Here is a 23,184-nt window from a genome sequence, read left to right as displayed (position 1 = left end):
GAAGATATTATTTCTATCTGACCTCCCGTTATCCATCCTCCACACATCCTTCCCATCGTCTAGCAATCACTATTTTTATTCTTTATTGGTGAATATTAATTATACAAAATAGTGGGTTTCACTGTGGCATATTTGTACATGCATAGAACATAATCTGATGAATTTCACTCCAGTGCTTCCTTACTCTCCCCTCCTCCCTTCCTCTGACATCTTTCCTTTACCATAATGATCTCCCTTCTTTTTTCTTTTTTTTCCCCTCAAGCTTTCACATAGAAGGAAACTGTATAACACTTGACTTTCTGAATCTGACTTATCTCACTCAGCATAATGTTATCCAGTTCTATCCATTTACCAAAGCCATAATTTCATTCTTCTTCATGGCTGAATAAAACTTCATCGTGCATATATACCACATTTTCTTTATTCATCTGTTGAAGGGCATCTAGGCTGGTTTCATAACTTGGCTATTGTGAATTGCACTGCTATAAACATTGATGTGGCTGTATCACTATAGTATGCTTATTTTAGTACTTTTGGATAAATACCAAGGAGTGGTATAGCTGGATCATATGGTGGTTCCACGCCCAGTCTTTTGAGATGCCTCCCCAATGATTTCCATAGCGACTGTACTAATTTACATTCTCACCAACAGTGTTTATTATTATTTGTATTCTTGACAAGTGTCATTCTGACTCTAGTAAGACAGAATCTCAATATACTTTGATTAGCATTTCCCCAATGGCAAAAAAATGTTGTATATTTTGTCACATAATATTTGGCCATCTGTCCTTTTTTGAGAAATGTCTGTTCTGTTAATTTGCCCATTTATATTGAATGGGTTGGGGATTTGTTTTTGTTTTAGTTGTTTTCATTTATTGGTTGATTTTTTTTTTTTTTGGTTTTGAGTTTTCTGAGTCCTTCATGTTCTGCATATTAATCTTCAGTTAGAAGATTAGCTGGCAAAGGTTTTCTCCCATTTTTTAGGTGATGTCTTTACTCTGTTGCTTCTTTTGCTGTGCAGAGATATTTTAATTTGATGTCATTCCATATATCAATTATTGGTATTATTTGTGAGCTATAGGTGTCCTATTCAAGAAGTCATTGCCTATGTCTATATGATGAAGTATTTCTCCTATGATTTGTTCTATCACTTGTAAAGTTTCTGGACTTTTATCTAGGACTTGGATCCATTTTGAGCTGACTTTCATAAAGGGTAGAAATAAGGATCTGGTTTCATTCTTTTATTCATTCATAAGCAGTTGGTGCAGAGTGAAAGATATGAATATAGTCTCATTCATTTACATGTGGATAACCAGTTTTCCCAGCACCATTTGTTTAAAAGGCTATGTTTTCTCCAATATATTCTGTCAGCTTTGTCAAGAATCTGATAAATGTAGCTATATGGGTTTGTCTATGTGTCTATTCTGTTCCATTGGTCTACATGGATAATATAATACCAGTACCATGCTGCTTTTGTTATTATGGCTCTGTAGTATAATTTGAAGTTAGATATTCAGAAAGATCTCAAATAAATAAACTAATGATGCATTACCAGGTCTTACATAAACAGGAACTAACTTATCCTCAAATCAGAAGAAGAAAAGGAATAATAAAGATTAGAGCTGAAATTAATGAAGTGAAAAATAAAAGAATACAAAGGATTAATGAACAAAGAGGTGGTTCTTTGAAATACTAAAAATGATTGATAAACTCTTAGCCAAACTAACCAAAAGAAATAGAGAAAACCAAAATTAATAAAATAAGAGATGAAATAGGGTATATTTCCAGAGATACCACTGAAACCTAAGGTATCACTAGAGACAATTTCAAAGACTAATGCTCCAATATATTGGAAAATCAAGGAGAAATGGAAAAATTTCTAGACACGTATAAACTACCAACATTGAACCAAGAGAATATAGAAAACCTAAATGGACCAATAACAAGCAATGAGATTGTACACCATATCAAGTTGGATTTATCCTAGAGATACAGATGTGTTCACAGCTGAATTTTATCATATCTTCAAAGACAAATTAATTCCAATGTTCTTCAAATTATTTCATGAAATAGAAAGGGAGGGAAGATATGCTTCCAAAATCACCTTGTTACTAAAATTAGATCATGATACATAAAGGAAAGAAAATTGCAAACCAACATCCTTGATGAACATAGATACAAAAATGTCTAATAAAATGTTTGCAAACCATATTCATTTAAAAATATCATACACTATGATCAAGTTGGTTTCATCCCAGAGATGAAAGGATGATTCTACATATGAAAATTAATAAATGTAACACACCACATAAATACAGCCAAGGACAACAATCAGACAATCATATTGACTGATGCAGAAAAAGACTGACAAAATTCTATACCACTTCATGATAAGCATCTAGAAGAAACTAGGAATATAAGTAACTTAACTCAACATAATAAAAGCTATGTGTGACAAATTTAAAGAAAAGATCATATTAAATGTGGAGAGGTGAAAGTGCTTCCTCCAAGATAAGGAATGAGAGGAATACCACTCTCACCACTGTTATTCAATATATTACTCAAAATTTTAACCAAAATAATTGGACAAGAGGAAGAAATTAAAGGGGTACAAACAGGAAACAAAGAATTGAATTAACCCTATTTTAAAGTGCTATGATTTTATACTTAAAAAACCCTACAGGCTATACCACAAGACTTCTAGATCTGATAAATAAATTCAGCAAAGTAGCAGAATACAAAATCAATATACAAAAAATCAAACTTTACTATATAACAATAAAGAACTTTCTGAGAAAGAAATCAGGAAAACAATTCCATTCACAATAGCCTCAAAAATATAAAATACCTAAGAATAAATTTAACCAAGGAGATGTAAGACTTCTTCAGGGAAAATTTTAAGATGCTGATAAAAGGAAAGGACACTAGAAGATGAAAAGACCTCCAAAGATCATGGATAGGGAAATATTTTCCAAAAAAGTTTAATTTTGTTCCAACCTCAACTTAGGGGAAGAACTTAAATCTTTAAAAAATGCTCAAAAATCAAGCCATTAAAAAGTTAAGCACCCCTCCTCTTAGCAATAAATACTGAACTGATATGTACATATTAGACTCAGGATGGAGATAAAAATAGGAAGCTTGAGGACTCTGTCAAGATCCCAATACTTCTACCAATTCTAAGCTCTTTGCCTAAAATGGCAGTCAAAAAGGCAGGAGAGATATACCACGGGAATATGTGGCTCTGAAACAAGCTAGAGCACGATAGGAGGAAAAAAGGAGACACAAAATATCTTACAGGACAGGAAAAGGGAAAGTCTTCATTTAAAATACTCCCTCCCCCAAACTCCTCGAGTCATTGGATGTGGCCAGTCCAGTGGCCGAGTGCCATGAGCATATCTCCTCGCTGCTCCACTCCCTCTTCAGCATGTAAGTCAGGAGAGGTCATTCATATTGTGGTCCTGAGACCACTGTGGCAGTAGCCTGGCTGCTGGAGCCCTGAGGCTTTCCATTCACCACCAGCAGGAGGGGAGTCTCCACATGAATACTGAAAAAGGTATAGTCCTTTCCTTTATGCTGAATTTGGTGAAGGCAAAGGTTAGGCTCAGGGATGGCTACAGAGTCCCCAAAGAGCACTCCCCACCTCTGCACCATATTATATAACATCACTGCGTAGCAAGGTCCATCTGAACCTACCAGGCCAAATGTAAAGGCGACTTTCTCCTCTGTGGTTAGGCTAAACACCACCTTTCCCAGGACCAGAGCATCACTGTTCATACCAGATTGCAGCGCACTCAGAGGCTTGAGCTGCAGGTATGCCTTCTGCCCAGAGGCTGACTGACAGCATATATCGCCACAAGGGCCTAGGTGAGCAGAATGCAAGCTTCCCAGCATGCTCTGTATCTTTCCAAACTTCATCTTCCCTTGCTTTCCAGGAGGATGGTTAATCTATTAAGGAATTCCATCAGTTCTTGCTCTCATTGCTGGGGCTCTGATCAGGCAGAGTCCAGTACTGCAGCCCGAGAAAAGCCTTCCAGGGCCTCCTGCTCTCTTCATATTTATGTAACATTGCCCTGTTCAGCTGAAGGTCAGGATTGCTAGAAGCTTTCCTATCAACCTTCTCTGCTTGAGCATAGGCACCGAGGGCTTGTTAGGAGATCTTAGGGTTCTGCGCAGTATTGAAGTATAGAGAAAGATATGCATTTCCCAGAATATACCAGGAGTGGCCATCAAGGACATTCATCTGCACAGCTAATTTACCTTGCCGAACACTGTCCATGACATGATTAGAGTGTTCATCTTCTGTGTCTGTCTGCAACTGGGGAAGCACCATTGACAGGTTTTGCAGGGAGATTTTGTTCTTCCAAAGGGTGAGGGCTCCTGAGAAGCAAGTGTGGGCAGCTGCAACATCTCTTTTCTTCCACTAGAACTCATCCAGCTGGTTCCAGGCTTCCACCAGCTCAGGTTCCAGCTTCACAGCCTTTGACAGAAGCTCCTTAGCCTTAGGGCTATAGTCAGGAGTCACATTCAGTGCCTTCCCTGTTAGCATTAGAGCCTATGCCTTGCCCTAGACAGAACCCAACACTTCCTCCATCTGCTGCAGAGTCTTCTCCATCCCCTCCTGCACATCCTGTTGCTTCTGTCCAGCATACTCAACACTATGTCTCAAAATAGCTATCTTGAAATGAATAGAGCTGATCCACCAGTTCCTGTAATTTCTGCAAGATGTGCTTAGCTTCTTTCTCTTCCTCAGCCATCATTACCCTGGGAAAAGTAATATTGCTAAAATGACCATATTACCAACAAGGATCTACAAATTCAGTGCAATCCCTATCAAATTACCCTATGTACATGTACGATTACATGAATGGTGTGACTCTACATTGTATACCACCAGAAAAATGAAAACTTGTACTCCATTTGTGTTCAATGAATCAAATGCATTCTGCTGTCATGTATAACTAAATAGAACAAACAATAAAAAATTCCAATGATATTTTTCACATAAATAGAAAACATATCCTTAATTCAGACAAGAACCAAAGATCCAGAATAGCTATAAATTTTCCTTTTATAACAATCTTTGCTATATCCTGTAGATTCTTATTTGTTTTTTTCATTCTAAGAATTTCTTCAATGGTTTCTTCAATGATGCACTCATCATTCAAAAGTATTTTGCTCAATCTCTATGTGTTTGTGTAGTTACTGTACTTTTTCTTACTGTTGATTTCTAGTTTTATTCTATTTTGATTTGATAAAATGAAAGGAATTTTCTCATTTTTTTTTTGTATTTGCTAATACTTTCTTAGTGGCAGAATATATGATCTATTTTGAGAAAGTTCCATGAGCACCTGAAAAGAAAGTGTATTTTGCTGTTGTTGGATTAAATATTCTGTAGACATTTGTTAAGTCCATTGATTCAAAGTATAATTTAACTCTGTACTATGTATGATGAGTTTATGCCCTGATAACCCATCTACTAGTGAAAGTGATTTACTAAAGTCACCCACTATTATTGTATTGGGGCTTATCTGCCCCTTTATGTTGAATAGTGTTTATTCTATGAAATTGGATGCACTGACATTCAGGAAATAAATATTTACAATTGTTGTGGCTTCTTGTTGGATTGGTCCCTTACTAACATGTAATGACTTTATCTCTTCTAGCTAATTTTGGCTTGAAGTCTGCTTTTTTAGGCTTTAGAATAGGTGCTTCTGCTTGCTTTTGGTTTCCATTTGTATGGAATATTGTTTTCCATGCTGTCATTTTCAGTCTGTGAATGCCCTTGTTGGTGAGGTGCACACAACATACAGTTAGGTCTTTTTTTATTCAATTTGAAGGCCTATGTTTTTTAATGGAGAATTAGGACCATTTATATTCAGTATTATTATAGAGAAGAGGTATTAATTCCTATCATTTTTCTTTATTTTTAATGGTTGATTCATTCCTAATTTTCATTTCCTTTTCTATTTTTCTAATTAAATTTATTCATTCCTGTGCTTTCTTGTGGTCTATTTTTTAATCTTCTACCGTGTGTAGAATTCCTTTAAGTATATTTGGCATTGTTGATCTAGTAATCATGAATTTCATTAGTGGATGCTTATCTTGGAAGATTTTTATTTCTCTCTTAATTCTGAAGAATAGCTTTTCTAGATATTGTAATCTAGGGTGGCAGTTATTTTATTTCAGGGTTTGAAATTAATCATTCTATGCCCTCGTGGTCTTTATTTTCTGCTGAGAAATCTGATATTCTGTTACTTCTGACATCATAAGTAATTTGGTGTTTCTCTCTTGCAGTTATTTCAATCCCTTCATTACTCTGAATTTTTTGGTATTTTAGAGACATTCTTTTCTGATTACCTGTATTTATAGTTCGAAATGCTTCCAGTACCTGCGTGTCCATCTCATTCCCAAGATTAGGGAATTTTTCATTATTTCAGGGCCATTTATTTTCTGTGCCTTTAACCTATATCTCCACTCCTTCCTAAAAGACTTAGATTCAGTCTTTTAGTGTTATCCAAGAGCTCTGGTATGTTATGTCCATAGTTTCTTAATTTTTTTCTTTATTGCTGTGAAAATGTTGTAGTTCATCCAACTTGTCTTTGAGCCCTATTATTCTTTCTTCTGTCTGATCTGGTCTATTGAGAATAATTTCCATTGAATTTTTTTACTTGACTTTATTATGTATTTAATTTCCAAGATTTCATTTGGTACATTTTCAGAATCTTTGTTTATTTACATACTCTTTCAAATACTGTATTGTCTTCCTTACTCTTTCCTTAGTTCTTATTTAAATCATTGATCATTTAACCATCTATTTTTTGAATTTGGTTTTTGGGAAAATTTGAACTTTTGGAGGCATCTCATTGCCTTTTTCTCATGTTATCTGTGCTTCTCTGTTGAAATTTGCTCTTCTCTTGGGATGGATATCTCCACTATTGTTATGTGAGGGTCTTTTTTGTGAGTTGTTTTATCTTTATGATGTGCCCCAGGTCATGGTTTATCTTAGCCTCAAATCACCCACTTGATATATTTGAAGAGACATGTTCAATCCCCAGAATCACTATGAGAAAAGAGAATAGCCATCATTAATAGCTATAGTTTCAATGCAAACCATATATCCACTACAGTTAAAACTTACTGAAAGTGTTCTCTAACTCCATTAACCAAAGAGTTGAAAGGTGGTGTGATAATATGGAATGGGCTGAAAATTTGAGAAACAAACAAAATTAAGATTATACTTTATAGAAAAGGAAAAGAAGGAGGAAAAGGATAAAAATAATACAAAAATGTGGAGTAGATAAGAAAGAGGAGTCTACAAGAATACAAAGGAAAACATAGAAGAAGGAATGAAACTCAGAGAAAAAAGACAAGCTTTAACTAATGAATTGAAAAATACTTAAAATGAGATGAAAGTGTGAAATGTCAATGAATGAATATTTTGAAAAGAAGACTAAAGATATGAGAGTTGTCACAAAATAGATCATATTAAAAGTCCTTGAGGAGATCACCCTGGGAAAGAGCAGAATGAGTAAGAGACCTTAGGGATGAGCTAAGGCTAATAAGTGAAAGAAGCTGTGAATGGTCAGTTATGTAGACGATAATTAAGAGAGAATGGGTGACAGAGGACAAGGGATGGAAAGTTTCAAGAAGGAAAGGAAAACAAAGACTTTGATATGCTGCTGAAATATCAGGTATGATGAGAAATAATATTTAGCCATTGGGCTAGATAAAGTGTAGATTCTTGGCAAATTTAAAGAGAAGTTTTAGTGGAGTCTTGAAATGAAACACCTAACTGCAATAGGTTCATGAGAGAATGGGAGGAAAAAAAGGAAACAGTAAATATAGAAAATTGTCCAAAGAAATTTTACTATAAAATGAAGCAGGAACATACTTAAAGAAGCAGAAGGGGCATAGCAGGTCAAAGAAGTTGTTTTGAGTATTTTTAATAGAGCAGGTATTACAGCATATTTTTCAACAGATGGAAATGATTCTGTACAAATGAAAAGGTTGGTGTATAAGGAGAAAGTAGTGAGATTTGCTGGAGTCCTGCCGTTGAGTAGGATCCAATATAAAAGTGGAGGAATTAGTATGGATTAGTAGTTCACACAGCTTAGAAAAATAGGATGCAAGGCATATAATATGAGTACAGATAATGAGAGGTAGGTAGATAGATAATGTGGTAAGAGCAGCAAGTTGCCTTCTGATTTCTTTTATTTTCTCAGCGAAAAGTAAGAATGGAAGAGGTATTGGAGGTTTGAATAGAGGTGAATGTATGCATCAACTTTCTACGAAAAGGGGGAGTGAATGGAAAGGGAACTTGGCTAAAGACATTAAAATGTTTCTTTTTCTTCATCAGCAGGAAATTAAAATATCAAGCTACCTCTTCTTGTTTAATTTTTATAACAAACCTCACTAAGTAGAATACAAACTTCACAATAGCTGGCCTATCCACAACTTTGAGAAAAGGTCATTGATAACTAGCAGTGCCACATTTGACATCAGAGCCTTTATCCATCATTTTATGGAACTGAAGTGAAGGCCCTGACCTGGGTTTTGACAGAAATTGGAAAGTGCTTATTAAGTCAGTGTTTAAGAAAAATGTTTAGAAATCAACCTTGCCCCTGGTGTGACCATGTTTCCAAAAGTATTGTGCACAAAATAAAACTTCAAATATGCACTCAGTTAAAAACACCTCTATGAACCAAGATTTCTGTCAGACCATAAGCTTAAAAGTAGAAAACTGAGGCCAGGAATGGAACACCCAGACAAATGGAACTTATTCCCTGATGTATCAGCTCCATCTATGCTTAGATTCTAGCAGGGGAAATAACACAAGTATAAGAAGAACTCATTTAAGATGAAAGGCATGACTTCTGTACTGAGAGATTTATCACCCTTTATTTGGCTGAACCCCTGCTTGGAATGCTAAAAATTCACTACTAGATAGTTGAACACAGTAGAAAGAATTTTGATGTGAAAGAAAATGACACAAACAAATTAGAACTAAATTTCTCCCAGTCTGTCAAAGTCCCTCCAATGCTCTCTGGTCTCTCAAAATTTCATGAGTATGTTCCACCATCTTCTTGTGCCCATATAGTACCTGACATAGCTTAAAGCTCTGAAAATAATATTTTTCTATAGTATTTCTCTTATTATTGACTTTTTCTTACCCCTTGCCACAAGGTTGCTGATGAAAGAGGTTTATTGTCCTACTAAAAGGACTATTATAATAAAATTCTCTAATCTATGTTACTGCTCATGGGTCTAGACAAGAATCAGGTAATATATATGAAAAATACCACAGAAACATAAGTGTGGGTGCTATTACTGATAACTAGGAAAGATTGAGAAGGCTTCATGGGAAAGATGCCTGTGAATAGTGCATAAGAATTGAAAGTTTATGAGGGTGGAAAAGATACTTATAAAAAATGGGAAAGTATACAGAAAAACATGTTTGTTAAGCAATAGAAAATCCAGGTTGTTGAGTAAATGAACAAATATACCTGATTAGGTGATAAAAGATAGATGGGTCACATGATTAGAAGATTTAAAAGCTAATCATTTTGTCATTGTATTTTTATGATGAGAAGAATAATGTTATAACGTAAGACACCAATGATTTATCCTGCATATGTATAATGAGAAAGTTACAATGAATAGACTTTAAGGATCCATCTTGTTTTGACATGATATAACTGGAAGTGTCTGACCTATTCCACTTACACTATATGTATATGACATAAATTTATGTACAGGTCCAAAGAAGAAGGAAGACAAAGTAGGCCATTATTAGAGAGATAACGGAGACCTCAATTATGAGATTGAAATACTAGAATGCCCAAAATCCTACTGAAATAATAGAAAAATGAGGAAAATAAAATATTACAAGCAAATTACATAAAGGGTAACCATCATTAGACCAAAACCACTGAAGAATTTCTTCAAGGTAAACTGCAGTTATAATATTGATGGTGAAATAAGAGTACAGATTGTACAAAGTGAAGTAGAAAGAAGAGAGGGCAAGTGTTAACAGAAGAAACATGCTTTACAATGGTGCTCCAAAAGATGAAACTCAAAGCTCCAGGTAATTCAAAGTAAGAAGAATAAGCAGGATGAGGGGTAATTGTGTTGGTGATAAAATATTGGAGAATAGGTCAAATGATCATCTACACCTCCCAACCTCCTTACCAAATTGTGTATTAAGAGTATGTTATAGTTTGAATCTGGAGTAACCCATAAAGCCTCATGTATTGAGGGCTTGGTCTTCAGCTGGGGGCACTACTGGAATGTGGCAGAGAATATCAGGACTTGGTTCCCTTCCTAGCACTTTGTCACTCTCTCTCTCTCTCTCTCTCTCTCTCTCTCTCTCTCTCTCTCTTTCTCTCTCTTTCTTTCTCGCTCTCTTTCCCTGCTGTCTGGCTGTTTCAAAATAAGAAGCTTTCCTCTGACATATACTTGCTTCACCACAGACCAAGAGTACCTGGATATCTCAGAAATAAAAGGCTTGCCTGGCATGCCTGAGGTGCTAGGTTTCATTCATATCACTGAAAAAAAGAAGGAAGAGAAGGAGAAAAAGGAGTACCTTCATAAAGAATTTTGGCTCAAATATCAATTAATTTTTAATCATGGAGTTTGTATGAATTATGTGTATTGAGACTAGTTTGGACTAGCATGATGTTTTTGGATCTCAAAAACATGGGAAAATATCAGTCAAGGGATACAAAACTTCAGTTAAAAGGAATCAGTTTAAGAGATCTATAATACAACATGGTGACTGTAATGAATAACAATGTATACTGCATATTAGAAAATTGCTGAGAAAATAGATTTTAAATGTTCTTATCAAAAATAAGATAATAATGTAAGTTAATATACATGTTAGTATTATTAGCCACTATAAAATGTATACATATTTTAAAACATCATATCACATATATAAGAATATACAATTTGTATTTGTCAATTAAATAATCAACTAATAAAAAATGAATATGAGAAAATATGAAGGAACATAGAAAGAATTCAGCTCAGTACAGGAGTTAAATACATTAAAACATTCAACCCCAGGGTGAGGATTTCCTTACTTTGCCAAACGTTAACTTGCCTGACTGTTTCTTGCTTTAACATTTTTAAGGGATGCCTCTCAGCACATTCACCAACTTGTACACAGGGAAGATTATCCAATAGTCCATTTAGTGAAGAGATTTATTTAGACAATATACCCTCATAACTGTTAAGGCAACTCATATTAGATACTAATGATAAACCAAGACATTCTTTGGTCAACATGAATAGGCAAGAGTGAATCACCAGATATTTGAAGAAAACCATGGTAATGAAGAGTAGAGACAAGATGAACATATAAAATCTTTTTCCCAAGACAAAGAGGTAATTTTTTAAAAGGACTTTAAAATAACTTAATTTAGTAACAGCAGAGAAAGTCAACAACACATTAATGCAATAAAATAAGAACACATCACTATGAAAATGTTTCAATCTGACATCAGAGAAATTATAAACTATTCTTTAGAATTTTTAAAATTCAAAATAAATTCTAAATCTCATCATTTGTGTATCCTCAAGACACTAATATAAAAAAACTATAAGTAATTAGCAGAAAGACCAATAGAGTAGAGGGAAGGGAAAGGAGAGGGAAGAGGGGAGGAGAAGAGGAAATACTGGGGACTGAATTGGAGCAAATATATTGAATATTATGTCAAAATGAATCCTAATGTTATGTGTAACTAATATGAACCAATAAAAACAATACATTCAAAATGAAGAAAAGGTTGGCTAAAAAATAAATCAGTGATTTTGATGATCTAATTAGGTAGGATATTCTCCCATAAACCTCCAAGAGAGTAAAATCATATAATAACCAAGACAAAAATAATAGAATACTCTCTAAACACATTTCCATGAATAAAGTCTCAGACCCAGAACTCTTTGGTCAATTCAACAAAACATATGAAGGAAAAATAAGGCCAACAATATATGATTTCTTCCCACAAATGGAAAGCAAGACAATTCTTAAATAATCTTTTAAGTCCAACTTTGATTCCAAAAACTTGCTTTAAAATAGTAGACAATAGACAATTAGGACTGCAGATTTAGCTTAGTTGTAAAGTGCTTGTCTAGTTTGTGTGAGGTCCTGGATTCAGTTCCCAGCAGAGAAAAAAAAGAATAAGGCAGTTCTCATTCATAAGGATAGATGTAAAATTACTAAAGAAAAGATTATCAATATAAATAAATACATAGAAATATTAGAACATCATGAACAAGTTGGGTTTATTTCAGAAATGCAAATATGGCTTGCAATTTTAAATTAATGTAATTTATTGTATTAAAATCAAGTAAAAAATACAAATATTTTAATAGTTAAAGAAAAAAACATTTCATTGATGATAAAATGTCTTACAAGCTAAGAATGTTCTTAATCTCATAAAGAATAGCTAGAAACAAATCTACAACAAACATCATAATAATATAATGCTAGTAGTTTTCCCTCTTGGATCAGGAATAAGCTATGGATAACAAATATCTCAACTTTCAATCAGCATTGTACTAGAAGTACTAACAAATAAAAAGATGGATACAAAAGAGTATAATTGGGAAGGAAGAAATAAAATTGTCATTTTCAAACAGTATAAGTATGACTATATAAAACCTTAAAAAGTCTACAAATTATTAGAATAATTAACAAATGTGGCATACTCCTTGTATTCTTATATATCAGGCATGAACAATTAGAACTGCAATAACAATACTATTTATAATAGCATAAAAGTAAAGTAACTTGGAATTATCTATTGGATGTTGTTCTCAATACTATAGAGTGAAAAGTTAGCTCTGGAATAAAAGCTGTTCTGAATCTGCCTAGTGAAGTTTGAAACAAGATTTAACTGATCAATTTTAATAAGTAACTTATCTTTGTTACAGAAAAAAAGTGCAAAAATATTTAAATGAATACCAAAAAATCTAACACAAAAAGATATATAACATAATACCTGGTATCCAACTAATAAATTATCAGGCATGCAAAGAATTAGGAAATATGGTCTATATAATGAGGAGAAAAAATTAAATCAATCGTAAAAGAAACATAAGTGACACAGATTATCAAATTAGTTGACATGAGTGATAAAAGAGCCATTACGATTCCATACATGAAAGAAGGCCAAGTAAAACCTAAAGGTGGATGAGAAAAGAAATAGAAGACATAAAAAATCAAATGAAAATTCTGGAGAAAAATTTATCTGAGATGAGAAATTCACTGAGTTGAATTAATAATAGATTAGACATTACAGAAAAACATTGGTGAGTCAATAAGCATGTCAATAAAAACAATTCAAAATGAAACAGAAAGAAGACATTGAAAATGAAGAGTATCAATATGCTGCTGGACAACAACAAATGGCTTATATAGGTATAACTGGAGACTGCAAGTGAATGAGATTATTTGAAAAATAACATGTAAGCCAGATGTGGTGACACATTACTGTATTCCCAGCTACTCAAGAAGTTGAGGTAGGAAGATCATTTTGAAGACAATCTGGGCAACTTAACGAGACACTGTCTCAAAATAAAATAAAAAGTGCTGGGGACATGACTCAGTGATAGAACTCTCCTGGGTTTAATCAGTGGTAGTGCAACTAATAATGATAAGAATGGGCATAATTTACAAAAAAATTTGGGACTATAAACTCACAAACTCAAACTAAATGAATTCCAAGCAAAAGAAACATGTAGAAAAACACACCATTAATATTTTAGTCAGATTTCTGTAATATAACAAAATACCTGAGATAACAAACTCAAAAGAGGAAAGGTAGATTTTCGCTCACAGGTTTAGAGGTTTCAGTCTATAATTTATTATCCCTGTTTCTTTTGGGCCTGTGGGAGGCAGTATGTCATGGTCACAGTGAGCAGCAGAGGAAGCTGCTTACCTCTTAGCAGCTGCCAAGCTAAGAGAGACATAGAAAGGGCCCAGTGTCCCAATATCCCATTCAAGATCATGCCTCTAATAACATAACTGAATCCCACTAGGCCTCGCCTCTTAAAGGTTCCATGGCTTCCCAGTGGAACCAAGCCTTTAACACATAGGCCATTAGGGAACAACCAAGATCAAAACTATAGAAATTAATTGTAATCTAATTGAGAAAAGCAGTTAAAAAAAAAGAAAGAAAGTCACCACGGTATGTGGTAGGAGATACAGGAGATACATATAGGATACCAAAGAACAAGGATAAAGATGAAATTAGACTTTACATCAGAAAACAGTGCAAGCTGAAACATAGTAGCAACACATCACATTTTTTAGGCATTAGACATAAAAAGCAACTGTCAACCTAGAATTCTATACCCAAAGAAAATATCTTTCAAAATAAAAAGTGAAATATGAACCTTACCACACACATAAGAGTTAAGGGAATTCATCATTAGCATACTAGCATTACAGAAAATGTTAAAGAATATTCTTCAGGCAGGAGGAAAATAACAGATGGAAATTTGGATCTACATGAAAGAATAAAAAGCACTAGAGATGTTAAATATGCAGGTAAGTATAAAATACATTTTATCTTAATCTTTAATCTCTTAAAAAGATCTTTGTTTTCTTTTACAGTTAATAAATCTGCTTATGAAATAAACCAACAGGGATGAATTGTAAAAGCAATATTAGCTTCGTTAACATATAAAATTATTCTTCTTAGCCTCAAAGCCTTTTGAAAATCAACAGAATCCAAACATCTTTTGGACTTCATTGCACTATTATTTTTATCATGAAAATTTGGTTTTGTAGAGTTTCTAATTCTTTAAAGAAGCACTGAGCCAAATTGATAGATGAAGTATGCATACCATAAATTTGCATTATTACTATAACATGTCCATATTTTAAAATATTAAAAAGAATTCTGAAAAATTGAAAGCTTCGCCTGTAATTTCTGATATTGAAGAATAATTTTTTCTTTTTATGGAGACTTAACTCTGTTGTGATACCAATTTAACAGATTGCTTTAGGATATCAGATCATACCACCCTTTACAAGTTAAGATTTTTGTTATTTGAATATGTGTTAGGTGTTACTAAGAAAATAGAGATGAGGTTCCTTTCTGAAACCTGTCTGATATGTCATGTTATAACATTGTAGACACAACCAGATGCTTTAATATCTTAAAATTAGGCATTTATAACTACTAAAACTTCAGACTAAGACAGGAGATAGCCTTTAAAACACTTAGCTATTCAGATTAGACTTAACAGTTTTTCCTCTCTTTTTAAAAAATTTATGGGAACTTGTAACTTAGGACTCTTTTTTTTCCTGTTTCTAATTTGCTGCTGATAATGTACATGAATTTAACCTGCTGTGTAAGCTGTGTCCTAGTTATTCAACAGCTTATGCAGTGCTACTTTGCCAAATAAAGTTAAAAGCAAAAGAGGGGGAAGATAATTGTATAAATTAAAAACAATAACAACATAGTGTGGGGCTAAGAACATATGTAGGAGGAAAATGTACAATAAAAATATCACAAAGTATTGAGGAGAGAAATACACTGTTGTAAGATTATTAGATGATTACATAGTATTTGAAGACAGATTTCTATTTAATATTGTAAAGTAGGTACTATTCAATAGAATAAGGAAAATACAGGGAAACAAGTATAAATCTCAGAAAGGAAGTAATAAAAATTTTATATATTCATAGGAGACTTCATATTTCCATAGAAAAACTTTGAAAATGAACAAATAAGCTACTAGAACTACTATGTGCATTTTGAAAGATTTAGAAAGTATATAAGATCAGTAAACAAAAAATTTTGCATTTATTTTTTGTAATTGTTCTTTTTAGTTATACATGGCAGTAGAATATATTTTGGCAAATTATACATACATAAAGTATAACTTATTCTATTTAGGATCCCACTCTTCTGGTTGTACATGATACGGAATTACCTGGTTGTGTATTCAAATGCAAGCCTAGGAAAGTTATGTCCAATCAATTCTACTGTCTTTCTTATCTCCCCCTCCCTCCCTTCCCTTTGTTTCCCTTTGTCTAATGCAATGAACTTCTATTATTCCCTTCCCCAGTCTCACTTGTTTTGGGTTAGTGTCCAAAAAACAAAGAGAACATTTGGCCTTTGGTTTTTGGGGATTGTTTTATTTCACTTAGCATGATATTCTCCAGATCTATGCATTTACCAGCAAATGTGATTATTTCATTCTTCTTTATGGCTGAGTAATATTCCATTGTGTGTGTGTGTGTGTGTGTGTTGCATATCACATTTTTTTAATCCATTCATCCATTGAAGGACACCTAGGTTGTTTCCATAACTTGCCCAATGTAAGTTGAGCTACTGTAAACATTGATATTGCTGGGTCACTGTAGCATGCTGTTTTTAAATTCTTTGGTTAGACTGAGGAGTGGGATAATTATGTCAAATGGTAGTTCCATTCCAACTTTTCTGAGGAATCTCCATACAGCTTTCCAGAGTGCTGCACCAATCTGCAGTCCCACCAGCAATGTATGAGTGAACCTTTCTCCTCGCATCCTCACCAACATTTGTTACTTTTATTTTTTTTATTTTTTTACTTGTAGATGGACAAAAAACTTTATTTATTTTTATTATTTACTTTTATGTGGTGCTGAGGACTAACCCAGTGCCTCACATGTGCTAGGCAAGCACTCTACCACTGAGCTACTATTCCAGCCCTATTCCTTTTATTCTTGATAATTGTCATTCTAACTGGAGTAAGATAGAATCAGTGTAGGTTTTAATTTGCATTTCTCTAATTGCTAGAGATGTTGAACATTTTTTTCATATTTTTTGACCATTCATATTTTTTCTTCTATGTAATTTAATGAAATTGAACCCTAATCCCTCACCCTGCACAAAAACTCAACTCAAAGTGATTCAAGAACCAGAGACCCTGTGCCAACTAGAAGAAAAGTGGACCCAACTTTCAATCATGTCAGCTTAGGAACCAACTTCCTTAATAAGACTTCTAAAGCACATGAAATAAAATCAAAAACCAAAAAGTGGGAAGGGATCCAATTAGAGAGCTTCTTCACAATGAAGGAAACAATCAAGAATGTGAACAGAGAGCCTACAGAATGGAAGAAAATCTTTACACCTGTACCTCAGATAAGTCATTAATTTTCAGGATATACAAATAAATAAAAAAACTTAACAACAGAAAAATAAATACCTAATCAATAAATGGGCAAAGGAACTGAACAGGCACTTCACAAAATAAAAATATGAATAGTATGAATAGTCAAAATATATGGAAAAAATGTTCAATAAATCTAGCAATTACAGAAATGCAAATTAAAATAATTGCATTTCCATATGGTAGGTATGAATACTAAGACACTAATAGAAATTCAGTGAATAAAAAATTAAATTTTATTACTATTAATATTAATCTGCAGATTCAGTGTAATGCCAATGAAAATTCTAGGAGGCTATTTTGCAGAAGTTTACAAGCAGGTTTTAAGTTCATATGGAAATGCAATAATTCTAAATTTAAAAAGGAAACTATAATGTTCTAGAACAGAACTTAAGAGAAAATTTGAGTGCCTTTGGAACAGGAAAAAATCTTTAAAAACAGAACACAAGAACCATGATATAAAAAGAAAAGCGATGAATTTTACTCCATTAAAATTAAAAGGTTTGTTTCTTCTAAATTGCTGTTACAAAAAATGAAAAGGCATACCACAGACTTAGAGAAAATATTTACAAATATATATCTGACAAAGGACTTATAGAGGGACTGTATCAGGCATCACACTTCATAACAAAAAGGCAAAGAGTCTAATTTTTAGGTAAACTATTTGAACTATTACTTTCTCAAACACAAATGAAACTCACTAAAGTTATACTGAGTCAAGGAAGAAAAACTGAATAAAATAAAACGTATACACTGTGATTGTATTTATGTGATGTTTAAAAACAGGCAAGCCTACACAATAATGTACAGTGATACACATATGGGTCATAAAACTATAATGAAACAAAGGCATTCTAATCACAAAAGTTAGGGTATCTCTTTCTTCTAAAATTGAATTAGAGGACAGTATTTTCCAAGGGATACATAGTTGTCCTTGGTTTGCTGGTAACATTTTATTTCCTAATTGAATCATCTTTGCACAGGTGTTCACTTCATAAACACAGGTGTTCATTTTCTATAAAATTGAAAAGAAAAATTTTAAGTAACATAAAATAGAAGTCAAAATTACCAGAGACTTGATATAAAAAAGGCATAAAGAAACCTTAATAATTATATCAAAAATGGAGTTGTCACAAAGAATGGCAGAGTAGAGAATCCCACAGGCCTCTTCATCCACAAAAGAAACAGAAATTGGGGTAAAAAAATCTCAGATTCAACTTTTCAGGACTGTGGAAACTAGTTGAACTTATGATAAGGAGGAAAATGTTTAATGAAGAATCTGTTGCACTGTAATAAGAGATGGTTTGTTCATTTGAAATTTTTCACTTACAGTCAGGCACACCCCAGATCAGCAGTGGCCTTGAAAATGTCAGCCTACATTCCTGATACAGGTTCCTAGTCATGAAGGGAGCAATAAATAATTGTGGTTGTGTTTCAACTAGTCTGGAAGGATTCCAAAGGACCTGCAGAGGACTTTCCTTTTTTATTTGACTTGCAGCATTCCCAGGGATGAGAAGCTTCTTAGGAGGCACTTACCAAAATTAATTAATGGCAAAAGTATGAAGAAATCAGTAGCAAAGAATTGGTACCAGCAATAAAAAACTGATAGTCATGAGAAGGAAGAAATTGGGAAATTAGGGAGGTGTACAAGGACTTTTAAAACTCTAGCATATAACTGGGACTACAGAAGTCTACACATACACCCAGTGCTAGAGAAAAGACCTGAAAGTACTAGAGGAACTACTAAGGAAGGGAGAGGATAGAGCAACTGGGGAGAGAGGGCAGGGGTGAAACAGGGTAGTTGGGAGAATAGGTAAGATTGAAGCACAATATACTCATGTATGGAAATGCCACAGTGAAATTCATTACTACATATAATTAATATGCATAAATAATTATAATTAAGTATTTTACAGGAAGAAACTATGTGAAAATCAAAAAGCAACATAATGTATGCACACAGGTAAATATAAAAACCAGTATTATTCCTTCTTGGTTTTACAAACTCCTCTTTTTCCTTGAAATACTCAAAATAAAAATGCTTTAAACAATATTATTAAATCTATAAAAAATGGTACCATTGACTCCAGAGGTCCACAGTCTGTACAACCAGAGACATGGCCAATGTTCAAGACATGGCATATTCCTTACAATGTGGGGAAAGAAAATAGATCATTGAGTTGTTCACTGGAGGGTCCCACTGGGCATGGGAACCAAGAGAGTTCATCAGCCTTAATTCATTCTAAACCACATGTGACCAGTCTCACTCCTCATCACAGAGTATAGGGCCACTGACCCTTGTGCTCTCCACAGTCCATCACTCCCCACTGCTTAAATTTCTCTCAGTAGGTTTGTGACAGATCCTGCAACTCTCTATGACCATCTTGTCAGTCTTCCACCCGGTTACTGAAGATACCCTAAATTGTGAATGTTCCCTATGGCCAAAATAATATGGGGTAGAAGGCCGAGATATAAAGGAACAGAGTTTTTGCATACCATTGAACCTGATTTGGTATTAATTCCAACTTAGTTATAAAGTTAAGAAGATATTAATTATAACCCTCAGGGAAATGAAGAAAGAAACCAAAAATGGTACATAAGAAGAATGAAATTAATGTACAAATGATGGGAGTAATGAAGAAATTTGGGGAGGGAGTAAAGACATAGAGAAAACCAACAGTAAAGTGGCAGAAACAAGTCATTTTATCAGTTATGACTTGAAATGTATATTGATTAAAACCCTCAATTTAAAGACTGGCATAATAAATTCTTAAAAAACAGATTAAACTATATGTGGTTTACAAGAGACTTCACTTTACATGCAAAGATCAGAATACATTAAAAGTGAGAGGATGAAACAAAGATATTCCAAGCAATAGGAACCTTTCTAAGCAACAGAAGGTTAGATACCTATATTAGTATTAAAATAAAAAGATTGAAGACAGAAATATTCCATAGAAAGAGAAGGACTTTACATATTGGTAAAGCAGTCAATCTAACAGGAATATGTAATAGTTATAAATACACACAAATATAATAATAACAAAGCCCCCTAAAATATATGAAACTAAAACCAACAGAAACTGAAAAGAAAAATAGTCCTATAAAAGTAGTTGGGTAACTCAGGACCTGTGGTTTGGATGATTTGGATATGAGGTATCCCCCAAAAGCTCATGTGTGGGACAATGCAAGAAGGTTCAGAGGAGAAATGATTGGATTGTGAGAGCCTATACACAGTGAATTAATTAATCACCTGATTGAAATAAGATATTAATTATAATCCCCAGGAAATGAAGAAAGAACCAAAATGGTACATAAGAAAGAATGAATTAATGAGCTATACTGAAGGCAGAGAGGGGGTGACTGGAGGAGTTGGATCCCTAGGGGCGTACCTTGGAGGTTTATATTTGCCCCTGGTGTGGTGAGCCTCTTTCTCTTTCTGCTTCTCTGGTGCCATGTCCCCAGTTGCTTTCCCTCTGCCATACCCTTGTGCCATGATTTTCTATCTCACTCAGGCCCTGAGAATGGAGCTGGCTGTCCTATGGACTGAGACTTCTGAAACTGTGAGCCCCAAAAGAAACTATTCCCTCCTCTAAAATTGTTCTTGAGGCTGGGGATATAGCTCAGTTGGTAGAGTGTTTGCCTCTCTATGCACAAGGCCCTGGGTTCAAATCCCCAGCACGCACACACATACAAAAAAAGAAAATAAATGGGCATTTTAATTGTTTTTGTCAGGTGTTTTGGTCACAGCAGTGAAAAAAAAAATGAGTAAACAGTATACTACGTTCAATAATAGAACAAGTAGAGTATCAGTATGAAATAAAGGAACTGAATACTAGCAACTGACTCAACTTAATAGTCATAAAGAGAAAAATTGGTCAAAAATAACAGGATATATATTATTCTTAAGTGTACATGAACATTTCCAGGATAAAAGTCATGTTAGGCCATAAATAAATCCCAATACATTTATGTGTTATTGTTACATTATAGTTATACATAATACTAGGCTTTATCTTGACAAATATGGAATATAATTTGCTCCATTTCAGTCCCTAGTACTTACTCCCTCCCCCCACCCATTGTTCTCCTCATTCACCTCCTCTATTTCACTGAACTTCTTCCATATATTTATTCTTTTTATAAATTTGTGACTTATAAATACACATAACAGTGGAATCCACAATGGTACATTCACACATGCACACAGCTGTTCCTCCATTTTTCCATCTACACTACTGTCACAGACACCCCTGCCAAAGCCACTGCTGCCCCCGCCAAGGTCACCTGGAGGTCTTCTCTCTGGGTGCTCCTGCTGCCACTGACCCCCCACACCTGCTGACAACACCACCGAGGACTGCAACTACTGCTGACTCCCTGCCTGCTGCCACTGAATCCTGCCACTACTGCTTCTACCACTGCCCAGAGTTCTGCTGCCAGTGAGACTCCAGGTTTGGTTGCACATGGTGGCATCCATCTTGAAACCCCCAGCAAGAGCATGGGGGTTTGGGGGTGCCAGTGAGTTTGCTGCTGCCACCATCTTGAGGTGCAGCTGCCCCCTGTCTGGGGACACAGGCCAGGACCTAGAGGTTCAGTGTTGGGGTGCCTACTGGTTTGGCTGCACTGGGGTCTCCCTCCTGGGAATACAGGTTACTCCCATGTAGTTACTGTCTTTCAGGATTTCTCATCCTTTATGGACTCTCTCCAAACCCAGTGGCGTTGACATCTTGGGATTACAACATAGCTGAACTCAGGACATCTGAGGCCCAGATTGGTGAGATAGTGACTGGGTCTGCCAGGGCCTCTCTGGGCCAGGCAGTCTAGTGGGAAGTCAGGACAAAGCTGAGAGTCTTTAAAATGCTGACAGGGACAGTTGTTCAATTTTCTACTGAGATTTATTTTATTTTTATTTTTTCCTTCTCTTAACATCTCTCTCCACCATATTTGGAGCAAGATATTTTTCATGCTTGTTTTGAGGACAGAGATATATGCATGGTGTTTTGCAGTTCTGCTATATATTTCTTATATTTTAATTTTTCTCTTATATGTATTGTTCCTCTCCTTGTTGTGTTTTTCCTAGATTCCCTTTCTAACTTTTCTCCACTAACAGCTAATCTCGTGGGTTCCTCTGCCACCTTTCCTGTGGATTTTACTTCTGGCTTCTCTCTTTCTCCCTCATGAACATCATGTCCTACACTAATTCTATTCTCTCTGTGTCTACTATTTGAAATTGTAAACCCTTTAAAGCAAATTTTCTGTGTATAATTTAGAATTCATCATTGCTGTTTATAGCAAGAGGGCAGTGACACCTTGGTGGGAGCTATTAGATTTGAGGCTGTATAGTTTTTGCACTGGAGGTTGTTGATGTTGGTCTCCCTCTTCATGGTGGAATACTGGAAATCTTCAGGGCCAATATAGGTCTACAGGGTAGAATCTATACTGCCTCAGATCCATACAACAAGGTGGGAAACACACAAGCAGCATGAAAAAAACAAGGGAACAAAAGTCCCAAACAAACCAAGATGTGCCAATAAGAGAAGCCACTGAGAACACAGTAGAAGAAATGTCTGAGGAGGAGTTTAGAATGTATATAGTTAATCTGATCTGCAAAGTAAAGGATGGTATAAAGAGCAAAATCAAGGGAAAATACAGAAAGTGAAAGATCACTTAAATAAAGAGCTAGAGATTGTGAAAAATAAGCAGAATCCTCGAAAATGAGGAATCAATAAATCAAATTATAAATTCAATGGAAAGCATCACCGGACAGATTAGATTATTTGGAAGACAGAATCTCAGGCAATACAGATAAAATATTTACTATTGAAAATAAAGTTGACCATGCAGAGAAGATGGTAAGAATCCATGAATAGAATTTCCAAGAATTATGGGATAACATGAAAAGATCAAGTTTAAGAGTTATTGGGACAGAAGAAGGAGCAGAGATGCAAACCAAAGGAATGCACAATCTTTTCAAGGACATAATATCAGAAAATTTCCCAAACCTAAAGAGTGAAA

At 34.5% G+C, this 23,184-nt stretch overlaps 1 pseudogene across 1 annotated transcript; it reads right to left on the bottom strand.

Annotated features, from left to right (window-relative positions):
• Nucleotides 1–3,327: 3,327 nt before the first annotated feature.
• Nucleotides 3,328–4,757, bottom strand: LOC306651283 (tetratricopeptide repeat protein 5-like; annotated as a pseudogene). Its single transcript has one exon. The product of its transcript is annotated as a tetratricopeptide repeat protein 5-like (transcript).
• Between the last annotated feature and the right edge of the window lie 18,427 nt (nucleotides 4,758–23,184).

Source organism: Sciurus vulgaris (assembly GCF_902686455.1).
Source record: "Sciurus vulgaris genome assembly, chromosome: X".
In the NCBI taxonomy this organism is placed as follows: domain Eukaryota; kingdom Metazoa; phylum Chordata; class Mammalia; order Rodentia; family Sciuridae; genus Sciurus; species Sciurus vulgaris.
This window is presented reverse-complemented; position numbering and strand designations above follow the sequence as displayed.